Below are 13,185 nucleotides of genomic sequence, written 5' to 3' on the forward strand. Positions count from 1 at the left end.
GTATTTCCTGAGATTATGTGCAACAATAAATGAAGACGTGCATATGGACTTAAAAAGTCCTCACATTTCTGCACCCATTCCTGCCTATTAGCCTCGTCGTCAGTCCTCACATGCCTGACTATAAACTTCAGCTTCGGTTGTGGCAGAACAGAAACTGATGAAGTAGAGAAGGAAATGTAAGAGTGTGAAAGGAAATAGCACTTGTAAATTGTTTACTTTGTATAATGAAAAGCTTAAAAGTTATGTTCATGTATTTTAAAAAGACATGTTCACATACAAACTTCCCCATGAAAAAAGCATACAAAAACTGCCGAGCATAAAAAATTCACATATTCAAAAATAAATATCCATGTTGCTGGTACTACTTTATTAAACATCGTATGTGTTTCCTTCAAGAAAATTTTCATGTAGAAGTGGGAAAAAGAGAACAATATACTCCTACAAGGGAAAATGCAATTATTTGATACAGACGAAAAACGAACAAAACTATAATACTGAAAAAAAAGGAAAGTAGAAAAATGAAAAGAGAAAACCAAAAAGTATAGAAAAAAATTAAGACACGGTAGCTGGAGGAAGCTGGAGTTTGGCCGGGGAAGTGGAGCAGAGGCTGAGGGAGGAAGATGAAAGGATGAAGAAGGAGCAGGAGATAATCGACTCACAGCAGCAACAACAACTAAAAAAAACTCAATTGCCTGACATATCCACGATCCTGCTTCAAGAATTGAGAGCTACAGAGAAGGAAAAGGAGGATATTAGCCTGGGTGTTCTTCTTCTTCTTCCCGACGCAGAAAATACCCTCCATTCAAAGACGAAGAGCGCATATGTCTAGCATGTATCACACATAGTGCATGGTGGATCGATCTCATAAGAGGCTATGAAACTTTTTGTTTTCCAAGATGAAATCGCGCCAACGACATGGTGTATCTGGAAACCTGGATCATTTCGTGATGGTTTGCCAGGTACAAAGAGCAAGCAATTAAGCAAAACTGGGTACAGAACACTAACCTCAAGAAAGCTGGAAGGAAGTCAATGGCGTCCTTTGCTCTTCGCTGGTGAGAACAAGCCACCAACCGAGGATGCAGAACTGTGACAAGGCAAATTAGAGTAGGTGCGCCTTGCTGCTGACAGGAGGAAACATTATAAGCAAATTAGAGCAGGTGAGCATTGCGGGTGACAGGAGGAAACATAAGGAAACACGCGATGTTTGACTTGACTCGGCCATACAGAAGTGTGAAAACACGCGACGATGTCTTTATTTATTTGTTTATTTTGATGATCAACTGTCCTTTATTTATTTATTTTGATGATCAGCTGTCCTTTTTGATTTGCCATTGTCTTTATGTGAAAGATTGGTGTCATGAAGAAGCTATTAAGGAGACCTGGGCGTCCGAACCGCGTAACACGTACCAAACCACACTGCTAACACCGCGTAGTCAACATCAGAAAGCCAAAGCCAGTTATTAAAAAAACAGGGATAATAACCACACACAAAAAAATGACGCCCGAAATTCTCGCTTGACTAGGGGGCGACTCTTCTCCGGGAGCGTTCGCTCCTCGCCGGCGGCTACCACAAACACCCAATCCAACCATGAGGACGACCCGCGCGCTTGGTCTACGGGAAATCTGGAAGAAGAAGATGAAGTCGCAGTACGATCATGGGTGAATCAGGTATGTGTGTTGATGGGAGGGAACGAGAGGATCCCAGTCCCAGGAAGTCTGGCCAGAGGGGATCCTCTCTAGTAATGGATCACATCACATAAGGAGAAGGATGAAACAGATTAGGGAGGCGATGGGGAATCCCGGGATTTATGAGGATGTATGGCTTTATGTTTGAAAAGGATTGGTTGGGAAATCTGGATGGTTCGGGAAACAGCAATGTCACGCAATCAAATTGCAAGGAAACATAAGAAGGGACAGGATCGGTTGACAGGATATATCCCATAGCTGAAGATCATTGTATTAGTATGACGGATATAAATGATGAAGGAGAGGACCAGAGGGTAGTACCATACTGTCACGCATACAAGCAAAAACCCAACACACACCTGCAATGAAGAACTCGGTGACCTCAAGATGAAGAAGGCAAAGAAATCGAATCTAGAGGTGCTGTCCGCCAATGGTGGTGGGGGAGGCAGTAGGAGGATGTTGAGGGGCAGCACCGTCGAGAGGGGCTCGAGTGGAGCTGAGCCAGGTGGAGCACCGCAATGCCCTTGTGCCGACCGCCATGGAGGTCGCTCTGACGTGATCAAGCTAGCTTGACCTGTCCAAAGCCCGCTATGCTATGCGTACATACTGGCTTGCTCTGGAACACAACGCCACTGGTGGTAACTTCACTAACCAATGCCCAGTGGTGTCGACTCAAACAATGACCTGATGGCGCCGGCTCCAGCGGTCCAGCCTCTACTCCACCATTGACGATAGCCGGGGCACCGCAAGGGGAGGGATCCAACGTCAACACTGTCATGTCGCTGGAACTAGATATACTACACCAACAGGAGCAGAACCTCTACTTCACCCTTGGTTGCTGCTCTGGCTAAACCGTCAGGCAAGGATCACCTGGTGCTGGCTCTTCCTCGTAAATAGCCGGCGCTGGGAAAGGACAGGATGAGGGGTACAACACCAATATAAACCCTCCTCCTGTCCTAGGAATGGGTGCATGCATCGGCGAAAGTAGTTGGCCATGAGAAGAGCAGCAACAAATGCAGCATGAAGAACAAACGCAACAAACATAACATGAAAAGAGTTGATTGAAGTGTTGATAAAGATGTGAGTCTCGAGGTGGCTGAGGATGCAGAGGGATAGTGTGATGAAGCAAGAAGAAACGCAATGATCAGGAAGGTATGGGGATGGAATCATATGGGAAGGGCGGTGGCTTCGAAGCGACTGGGCTGGGTGCTGCAGGCGAACTGGTGGGCGCAAATGTTGCCACCGACCAGGAGGAATGACTCTCATCAGTCGTAATTGTCGATGTCTTGGGCACCCTCTGACAGTTCAAGAGTTGGTGTGCCTAGGCACACATACCGTCCATCCCTAGTTTTATTTCTGAAACTCAGCAAAACGATAAGTACGTGAATAATTTGAGATGTAGGTCTGGCTTCAGGCACCGCATCTCCCATGTCGCTAAAGGGAAAGGTGTTGGTATTGCTCTCTTCCATGATCGAGTAGAAATAACAGAGATTGTTCTTGGTCCGAGGTACATCGATGTGTTAATTTGGGCTATACGAAACTGCCAGGTTGGCAAGTATTCTTAACAAAGAGGTCCGACACTGGATGTAGTTCCACTATATTACGCCATTTCTGTTGGTATAGATTTGTAACACATTTCCTACATCATATTTAACACAGACTTCTTGACCTTTTAGTCATCTACTGTATGTGAACAAGCCGAGATCGAGTCGATACAGTCACCCTTCTCTATCCTTTTCTTTAAGAACCTTCTTTATTATCTTACAGCGATGAGAAAGAATGAATGCTTGCGTCCAAGCGTTTGGCATTTTATGTATTTGGTGTTTTAGATATAAAGAGTTTTCTCTATAAACTTTGTCAAAGTTTACAAAGCTTGATTTTTCAAAAAGTATATACACATTGTATTATGGAAGGGAGGGAGTACTATAGACATATGATCTTTTATCTAAAGTTTGCAACACAAAATTAGGTGTTTCTTCTTCTAATGGAGGTTCCAGAAACTTCTAGAGCCTTCCACAACCCTCCAGAGGTTTTCTAGGGTTGTCCTAAACTTTTTGGATCTCCGCTTTTTCTCGGTTTCCTTCATAACATTTTCTTTTCTTCCAAAACTTTTCTGGTGCAATTCACATAAGCTCTTGCACTTCTAGTACTCAACAAATCGATGATCCTTAAGCGTGTGTCCTGGCAGGTTCGGTAAATGTAGACAAGACCCGGAACACCTTCCGGTCAATGGCCAATAGCAGAACTGTGGACATCCATATTGTCCCCCCTACACTTACACGAATTATTATCGAGTGAACCTATTGTTCCGACACACAATTCCCTTTATTTCACAATATAACATAATCAAAGGTGATACTTATTGGTATCCATGTGAAGCAACTCATGATCACCATACCAAGTTATCCTCATTACCGGTTTTGTTCTTTTCCTTGTTTCCATGTTCTGGCATCCTCGTGATCATATCATGTTGTGTCTGGCCAAACGGAGATGGATACAGTAACACCAAGAGGGTCCCAAGAATATCTATCCATCACTGGAGGAGCGAATCTCAATCTCGGGCTATCAACTCCCTGGACATACTTTTCTGGTGCACCTGAAAGTTGTCATTATAGTCACCATGTTTTGGGCAATGTTAGACAAACCCGAAGTATACCGTCCAACATGATGGTACTTGATACTCTCACGGTCTAAGGAAGTAAGTAAGCGTTCAAATATGTATGACAACACCAAAAACAGGTGATAATGTGTTCTCTTGGTGTTACCATTTGGTTGGGTCTGTTCAACACCATTGTTCCGGTAACAACGTGCTCCCGTTGGTGTTGGCAGGCTTCTTACTTTAACAATTCCCTATAATCGGAAAAACAGGATCATCATGCAACACATGAGTTAGTCTTGAAGGTGAGATCAGGAACCTATTTTGTGTTTATCATTCCACACATGCAATATGGGTTTCCCTCTGAATCTCATTGATATCTCACTAATATGTAGACTAAAGAACCATTGCAATTGTAGGACAGAAAATAAATATTAATCACAACATGGAAATAAATAATAACATTTACCATTGCTGTTAGGGCATATTTAAAATATAATAAATCAACAATGTTGATGAGATGGGAGAGCTTAAATACAGTCTAGGATTAACCTAATGATGAAATCCCACTTGACGAAGTTGCAAAGGACCCCGTTTAGTGGATCCACGTTCTTGACTAGATTGCACATTCCCACTTTGACTTGCAATATAATGCAAATTTCGATGTCACAAAATAGAAACTCTATTAAATTAATTATTTGTAAGGTGCACATTTAAAAACATTATAACCGTGCATCATTCCAGCCCTCTCAGGCCATTAGGCTCCACAACCACCCGGTCATCGCTTGTAAGTGTTTCTAGCCATTAAATTAGCTTTTAATCCCCCCACAAAAAAAATAGCTTTTAATCCCACGCCTCTTCCTCCAAATCGCTACGAACAAGCGCTAACCGTGTAGGGCCCCTGCTCGACTAACATTTTTGGCGGTCTCATATTAAACCAGGCCTAATGGGCTTCACAGTCTTCGGGACTCTACGCGACCCTCTCGCTAGGTCGCAGTCCTCGCGTAGCGGCGGCCGATGGCGGGAGCGACAACTCCCAAGAGAACGAGGGGGCCGGTCAATCGGTGATTGTGTCCCAGAGAGGCGAGCAGGACGAGGCGACACGTCGCCGAGCAAATTCTGGACCGCACGTCGATTCAGGTCCGGCTGGCTGTTCGTCTGTTTGGTGAAGCAAACCCTCCACTCGGGTTTAAAGGATGCAATAATTCTTCAGTTTCCACAGACATTGATGGCGGATGAAGTGCGCCACTCACCGGCGGAGTTTAATTGAGGTTTGCCGTTCTTTCTTCCCAACATGCTGATGCGTCATGATATAAGCTTCCTCGTCCTAGCGCTCTTAGACTTAATCGATTCGGTTGCTCGGCAATGCAAGCGCACGAGGCTTGGTGATTAGGGCCAAGGTGGTTGAGGGAGGCGTAGGATGCGTGCGGCCGCCGGCCAGAGGAAGCGCGGTGCACCAGCCCAAGGATGAGTTGGACGTTGGGTGACAGTGGCCAGATGACACGGCTCGGCTGCAAGACAACGGTACGGATAGGGCAGTTCGATGTTCCCTCTGTCTCTGATCGATTGTTATTTTTCTACCGATTGTCTCTCACCCATCGCTCTGACTTTTCTCTGCAGTTAAGATGGTGGACGACTACATTCTCAAGCCCAGAGGCTGCCCATAGTGGGGGTAACATAAGTACTACTATCATGCACTTGGGACTCGCAAACATGCTTATGTGGCAGACAATTAAAGAAGAAAGAGATGGTTATAGTAACATAGGTAGATACCGTAACATAATAAATGTTATGCTACTATGTGTCATGCATGATAATAAATGAGACTATCTATGATACTAATATATGATACTATGCACTATGGATGTAGTATCATACACTAGTATCATATACATGATACTAGTATATGATACTCTCCACTATGACCAGCTCCACTCGACTCTGTTGATGTCGGCCACATTACCCGAGAGATGTTTCAAGGACACACCCCCTGACAATTCACTGCAGCATCAATCTGTTCCTATGCCCGAGCTCTACCGTCGTGCTCAATCCAAAATTACCTGGACGGAGGAGCATACAAGAATTTCTAAGAAAGTAATAGCAGCGCTGGCCTCATACGCACTGGAGAGCAGAATAAGTTAATCTTGAGATTTTATTAGTTCTTTAATTTACTTGTAATTATCACCCTGACATGTTACAGTCACTCATGCCTCTGCCCACTTACAGGAACGGTACGATCTTCATGTTATTCGTGGAGTCAACCATAATGTCTCTGGCCCTGTGTACTGCAAGGATGCTGACAAACCCATTTTCATATTCCATCACATTCATGTTAATTTTCTGGTAAGTCCAAGAGATAGAAATCCAAAAACTCTTCTATATATACTCATGAGGTGCAGTGAAGAAACACTAACAAGACAACCTATTTGACATGAGGTTAGATGAATGATTTGGATATTCAATAAGAAAATTTGTAAGGCAACTCCAGGATCAACAGAGCTGATGGTATAGTTAAATACATCTACAAATCTACCTATTGCATGGCTCGATCCATGCATGCTAACTACTCCTACCAGCACACTGGAAGAAGATTTCCTGCTTCATAAATTCCCGGTCGCTGGATCCACCTTGGTTGCGGTTGGCAATTGGTTATCTTGCCAGTACTTCACAATTAGGATGATGCATTCATGTACTTCTCTTCTCTTGCCCATATATATGCTGAGCTTTTCGGATACGGATTGGGCCAGTTTCCGATCACTTATTTGGGGATACCGATACATTATCGGAGACTCACAAATGCTGAATGGAAACATGTCGAGGAGAGACTACAAAAAAGCCTTAGTAGTTGGAAAGGTAAATTGCTATCTCTGGGTGGAAGGTTGGTCCTCATAAATTTAGTACTAAGTAACATGGTACTATATATGATTTCCTTCTTCCAATTGCCGAAAGGAGTTTTACATAGATTCACTAGTAGAAAAAGGACCTAATATGAGACACATTAGTGCCTTGAGCCGGTACTAATGTGTCCAATAGTACCGGTTCCAACGGCTAGCCGGCCGTTCTCATTAGTACCGGTTCGTGGCGAACCTATAGTACCGGTTCGTGCCACGAACCGGTACTAAAGAGGATGGTGGCAGGGTGTTGTCAGTCTGGGGCCCGTCCAGCACCTTTAGTACCGGTTCATGCCACGAACCGGTACTAAAGGTCGACATACATAAACCCTTCGTCCCACCGAGCCACTCTGTTCTTCCCCTTTCCCCTCACTTCCTCTGTTCTTCCCCCTCTCTCCTCGAGCTCCTCACAAATTTTGCCCAAAATTTTTCAAGATTTGAAGGCCCCCATCCATTCAAATGATCACAAAGGTTAGCAACTTTGTCCTTTCAACTCTCATTGCTAGATTAGCTCTTGCAATGCTTTGTATAGTGATTAATTTGGGAGGAATAATTATATTTTCTAGTATTTGATTTATATGCAATTTGAGCACAAAAATAACACTTAGTTTGCATATGTAGGTGTGGTTTACTTAGTGCCTTCTAAATCTCCGTCGTAACCACCGTCGATCGCCCGCACCGTCCCGTCGTCGGCACCACCTTCTGGTGAGGCTCTTGTTCATGAATGTTTTACATTACCAAATTGATGTTTATGTGATTTGGATATATAGTTACTCGTATAATTATCTTACCCGTACGTTGTTTGTTATACATAGTGCCATGGTTTTGATATCCGTCCCCGTCGGCCCTCGTCCTTGTTATGATTCGGATGTGGTATATTCTCTTTTAAAACTAGTTGTTGCATTTCGTGTTTATGACAAATTATGCCCATCAAGTTGACATAGATATTTTTATCTAGGAGGTATGTGAACCGGAAATTCCAACCGACCCTATTGTTGAGAGGTTAAATTTAGTTGAAAGAGAAAACGAGTATTTGAAAGAAAAATTGAAAAGAATTGAGGGGGAGAAGATGGAATTAGAGTTGCATGTTGCCGATGTCGTCGATGATCACAAGATCAAGATGGAGAAAATGAGGTTGAAGATTAGAAAGATTAGAAAATATGCCATTGATAGTGTGGCTTGGTATCATTATGATGTTGGATCAATTGTTACCTTAATTGCGATCTTCATCGCATTTGTTGTTGCATTTAAATTCTTTAGCTAGAGAGTTATTTGTATGTTGCATTTAATTAAGTGTTGTATATGAACTTTATGTATGAACTTTATGTATGAACTTGTATTAATTTGGTCTATTCGGTGTTGTGTAATGAAGATGAGCCGACAATGGATGTATGATGAAAGATGCTCTCCCGAGTTCATTAATGGCGTGCATACTTTTCTGCTTGCCGCTGAGCGAAACAAGCGGGCAGATGGTTTTATGCCTTGTCCATGTGCTGGCTGTAAGAATGGTCACAGTTACTCTACGTCAAGAACCATTCACGTCCACCTATTTGAGTCCGGTTTCATGCCCCACTATAATGTTTGGACCAAGCACGGAGAAATAGGGGTTATGATGGAAGACAATGAAGAAGAAGAGGACGACGACGGCTATCCTGGCCATGGGTTCCCTGAATACGATGATACAACAATGGGGGAAGAAGCTGAGCCGGCAATGCAGAAAGAAGCTGAAGAAGAGGCATCAGATGAGCCCGCTGATGATCTAGGTCGGGCCATTGCCGATGCAAAGAGAAACTGTGCAAGTGATCTGGAGAGGACGAAGTTGCAGCGCATGTTAGAGGATCACAAGAAATTGTTGTACCCGAATTGCGAAGCTGACAAAAAAAAGTTGGGCACCACACTTGAATTGCTGCAATGGAAGGCAGAGAATGGTGTATCTGACAAGGGATTTGGAAAGTTGCTGGTAATGATAAAGAATATGCTTCCAAAGGACAACGAATTGCCCGAGAGTACGTATGAAGCAAAGAAGGTTGTCTTCCCTCTAGGGTTAGAGGTGCAAAAGATACATGCATACCCTAATGACTGCATCCTCTACCGCAGTGAGTACGAGGATTTGAATGCTGGCCCGGTATGCGGTGCATTGCGTTATAAGATCAGTCGCGATGACCCTGGTGATGTCGAGGGTGAGCGCCCCAGGAAGAAGATTCCTGCCAAGGTGATGTGGTATGCTCCTATAATACCACGGTTGAAACGTTTGTTCCAAAACAAAGAGCATGTGAAGGCGATGCGATGGCACGCAGAAGACCGTAAGAAAGACGGAAAGTTGAGAGTACCCGCTGACGGTTCGCAGTGGAGAAAAATTGAGAGAAAGTACTGGGAGGAGTTTGCAGGTGACCCAAGGAACGTATGGTTTGGTCTAAGCGCAGATGGTATTAATCCTTTTGGGGAGCAGAGCAGCAACCATAGCACGTGGTCTGTGACTCTATGTTTGTATAACCTTCCTCCTTGGTTGTGCATGAAGCGAAAGTTCATTATGATGCCAGTGCTCATCCAAGGCCCTAAGCAACCCGGCAACGACATTGATGTGTACCTAAGGCCATTAGTTGACGAACTCTTACAACTGTGGAATGGAACAGGTGTACGTGCGTGGGATGAGCACATGGGGGAAGAATTTGACCTAAAGGCGTTGCTGTTTGTGACCATCAATGATTGGCCTGCTCTAAGTAACCTTTCAGGACAGACAAACAAGGGATATCGCGGATGCACGCACTGTTTGGATGATACCGACAGTATATATTTGAATAGTTGTAAGAAGAATGTGTACCTGGGACATCGTCGATTTCTTCCGAGCAGGCATCCCGTAAGAAAGAAAGGCAAGCATTTCAAAGGTGAGGCGGATCACCGGACGAAGCCTCGCCACCGTACTGGTGCTGATGTACATGATATGGTCAAGAATTTGAAGGTAATCTTTGGAAAGGATCCTGGCGGACAACCTGTTCTGAAGGACGCTGACGGACGCGCACCCATGTGGAAGAAGAAATTTATATTTTGGGACCTGCCATATTGGAAAGACCTAGAGGTCCGCTCCGCAATCGACGTGACGAACGTGACGAAGAATCTTTGCGTGACCCTGCTTGGCTTTTTGGGCGTGTATGGGAAGACAAAAGATACACCAGAGGCACGAGAGGACCAGCAACGTATGCACGGAAAAGATGACATACATCAGGGTCAGGCCAGCTACGCTCTTACCAAAGAAGAGAAGGAAATCTTCTTCGAATGCCTGCTCAGCATGAAGGTACGGTCTGGCTTCTCGTCGAATATAAAGGGAATAATAAATATGGCAGAGAAAAAGTTCCAGAACCTAAAGTCTCATGACTGCCACGTGATTATGACGCAACTCCTTCCGGTTGCATTAAGGGGGCTTCTACCGGAAAACGTTCGATTGGCCATTGTGAAGCTATGTGCATTCCTCAATGCAATCTCTCAGATAGTAATCGATCCAGAAATCATACCAAGGTTACAGAATGATTTGGTGCAATGTCTTGTCAGTTTGGAGTTGGTGTTCCCACCATCCTTCTTCAACATCATGACGCACGTCCTAGTTCACCTTTGCGAAGAGATTAACGTTTTGGGTCCTGTATTTCGACACAATATGTTCCCCTTTGAAAGGTTCATGGGAGTCTTGAAGAAATATGTTCATAACCGTGCTAGGCCAGAAGGAAGCATCTCGAAGGGCCATGAAAATGAGGAGGTCATTGAGTTTTGTATTGACTTTATTCCTAACCTTAAGCCGATTGGTGTTCCTGAATCGCGGCATAAGGGCAGACTGGAAGGAAAAGGCACGCTAGGAGGGCATCAAATAATATGTATGGACGGACATTCTCTCACTGAAGCACACTACACAGTTCTACAGAATTCCGCCTTGGTGGCTCCGTATATGGAGGAACACAAGAATTTTCTACAGTCCAAACACCCGGAGAAGTGTGACGACTGGATTACACGCAAACAAATGAGGACTTTCGCCGGTTGGTTGCAGAAACGTGCCCTGAATGATGGTGATATTCAAAATGACCTGTACTCGCTGTCCCAGTTACCATCTTCGAATATAATGACTTTCAAAGGGTACCAGATAAATGGGAATACATTTTACACGATCGCCCAAGATAAGAAGAGCACCAACCAAAACAGTGGTGTCCGCTTTGATGCAACAACCAACACGGAAAAGAAAACATATTATGGTTACATAGAGGACATATGGAAACTTAACTATGGATCAGGTGATTTGAAGGTCCCTTTGTTTCGCTGCAAATGGGTCAATATGAGACGAGGCGGGGTAACGGAAGACCCGCAGTATGGAATGACAACAGTGGATCTCAACAATCTTGCGTATGCAGACGAACCATTCGTCCTAGCCAATGATGTGGCGCATGTTTTTTATGTGAAAGACATGTCTACCAGGCCGAGAAAAATAAAAGATAAGGAAGTGAATGGATCATACGACGAGCCAAAGCGCCACATAGTTCTTTCAGGAAAAAGAAACATCGTGGGAGTGGATGACAAGACAGACATGTCAGAAGATTATGAAAAGTTTGATGAAATTGCTCCATTCACAGTGAATATTGACCCGAGCATCCAGTTAAATGATGAAGATTTTCCCTGGCTACGGCGCAAAGGGACACACGAGAAGAAAAAGTTTCACACCCAAAGATCTGGGATGTGATCGGCTTCACTATCATCACTTTCTTCTGTGTTTCACACCCAGCAGGGAATGTCTGTAATAGTTAGGGTAGTTAATTATGTGTTTTGGCATTTGAAACGCGAAGAAATTTTATGTGCAAACAAATTCTTTTTCATGCATTTACTGATTTTTTTTCCAGCTAAATGACCCTGAAATTGAAAAGCATTTGAAATGAACTCAGAAAAGGTTGAAAGTTGGCATGGTATCATAATTTCATACAAATAGCATGTGCAAAAACGTAGAGAGGGTTACGGCAAAAACTGGATACACTTCGTGTACAAAATGGACAATCTTTTTCGAAGTATCAGGGTTTCCGACGAAAACTGAAATGTTACAAAGGCATTTCATTTTTTAAATAACCTAAGCATTACCAAATTGAATATAATGATAAAACACACTAATATTAAACATAGGAAAAAAGAATCACTGAAAAATCTTTTTCCAAAGTTAAGTTATTCACAAGCTAGTGATTCACACAAATTTCAAATAATTCAAAATTTAAACTATTCAAATTTGAAAACTACCGGCACTAACAGATCAAAGTTTGTAAATTTTTGTACCTAAAGCAAAAATATTCACAAAGAAACTCTAAATACAGCAAAAAACAACTCAAAAATAAATAAAACAAATAAAAAAGCAAAAAAAATTAAGAAAATAAAAAAAGCCCGCCTACTGGGCCAAAGCGGCCTGGATACGACTAGAAACTCAACCTTTTGTTGGGCCAGGATGCAGGCCCGCAAAGGCCGAGTAGGCCCACATGGCAGCAATGAATTGGTAGGCCCAGTAGGCCTGCTTAGGAGAGGAGCTCGAGAGAGCTACCGCACTGGGGCTTATAAACCAGTGCGGTAGCCCTTCGACTAGCGAGGTGAGACTAAACTTGCCGCACCGCACTGCGCCAGCGCACCGCCTTTAGTACCGGGTGGTGGCACCAACCGGTACTAAAGGGGGGGCCTTTAGTACCGGTAGGAGCCACCACCCGGTACTAAAGGGGGTGCGCTTCCCGCCGCTTGGCCTGGCCAAAACAGACCTTTGGTACCGGTTGGTGGCTCCAACCGGTACTAAAGGTCCATCCTATATATACAACACTTGAAAAAAATTCAGTTTCCCTCTGTTTTTTCCTCTGTTTCCTTCCTCCGTCGCGCTGCCCTGCCCTGATCGTCGCCGCCCCCGCCCCTCTTCGCCGACCCCGGCCGTCCCCGCCCCTCGTCGCCGCCCCCGTCGACGTCGCCGCCCCGGCCGTCCCCGTCCCCGTCGTCCCCGTCGTCCCCGTTGCCGAG

The 13,185-nt window shown here is 44.2% G+C and overlaps 1 long non-coding RNA gene across 1 annotated transcript in view; it reads right to left on the reverse strand.

Annotated features, from left to right (window-relative positions):
- LOC119366775 overlaps nucleotides 1–1,089 on the reverse strand; it is a 6,864-nt gene extending 5,775 nt beyond the window's left edge. Inside the window, exons 1-2 of the long non-coding RNA XR_005176103.1 lie at nucleotides 1,006–1,089; nucleotides 65–154 (exon numbers count right to left, since the gene is read on the reverse strand). This is a non-coding gene — a long non-coding RNA (uncharacterized LOC119366775). The remainder of the gene's footprint in view (nucleotides 1–64; nucleotides 155–1,005) is intronic.
- Between the last annotated feature and the right edge of the window lie 12,096 nt (nucleotides 1,090–13,185).

Source organism: Triticum dicoccoides, chromosome 2B, assembly GCF_002162155.2.
Source record: "Triticum dicoccoides isolate Atlit2015 ecotype Zavitan chromosome 2B, WEW_v2.0, whole genome shotgun sequence".
NCBI classification, from domain to species: domain Eukaryota; kingdom Viridiplantae; phylum Streptophyta; class Magnoliopsida; order Poales; family Poaceae; genus Triticum; species Triticum dicoccoides.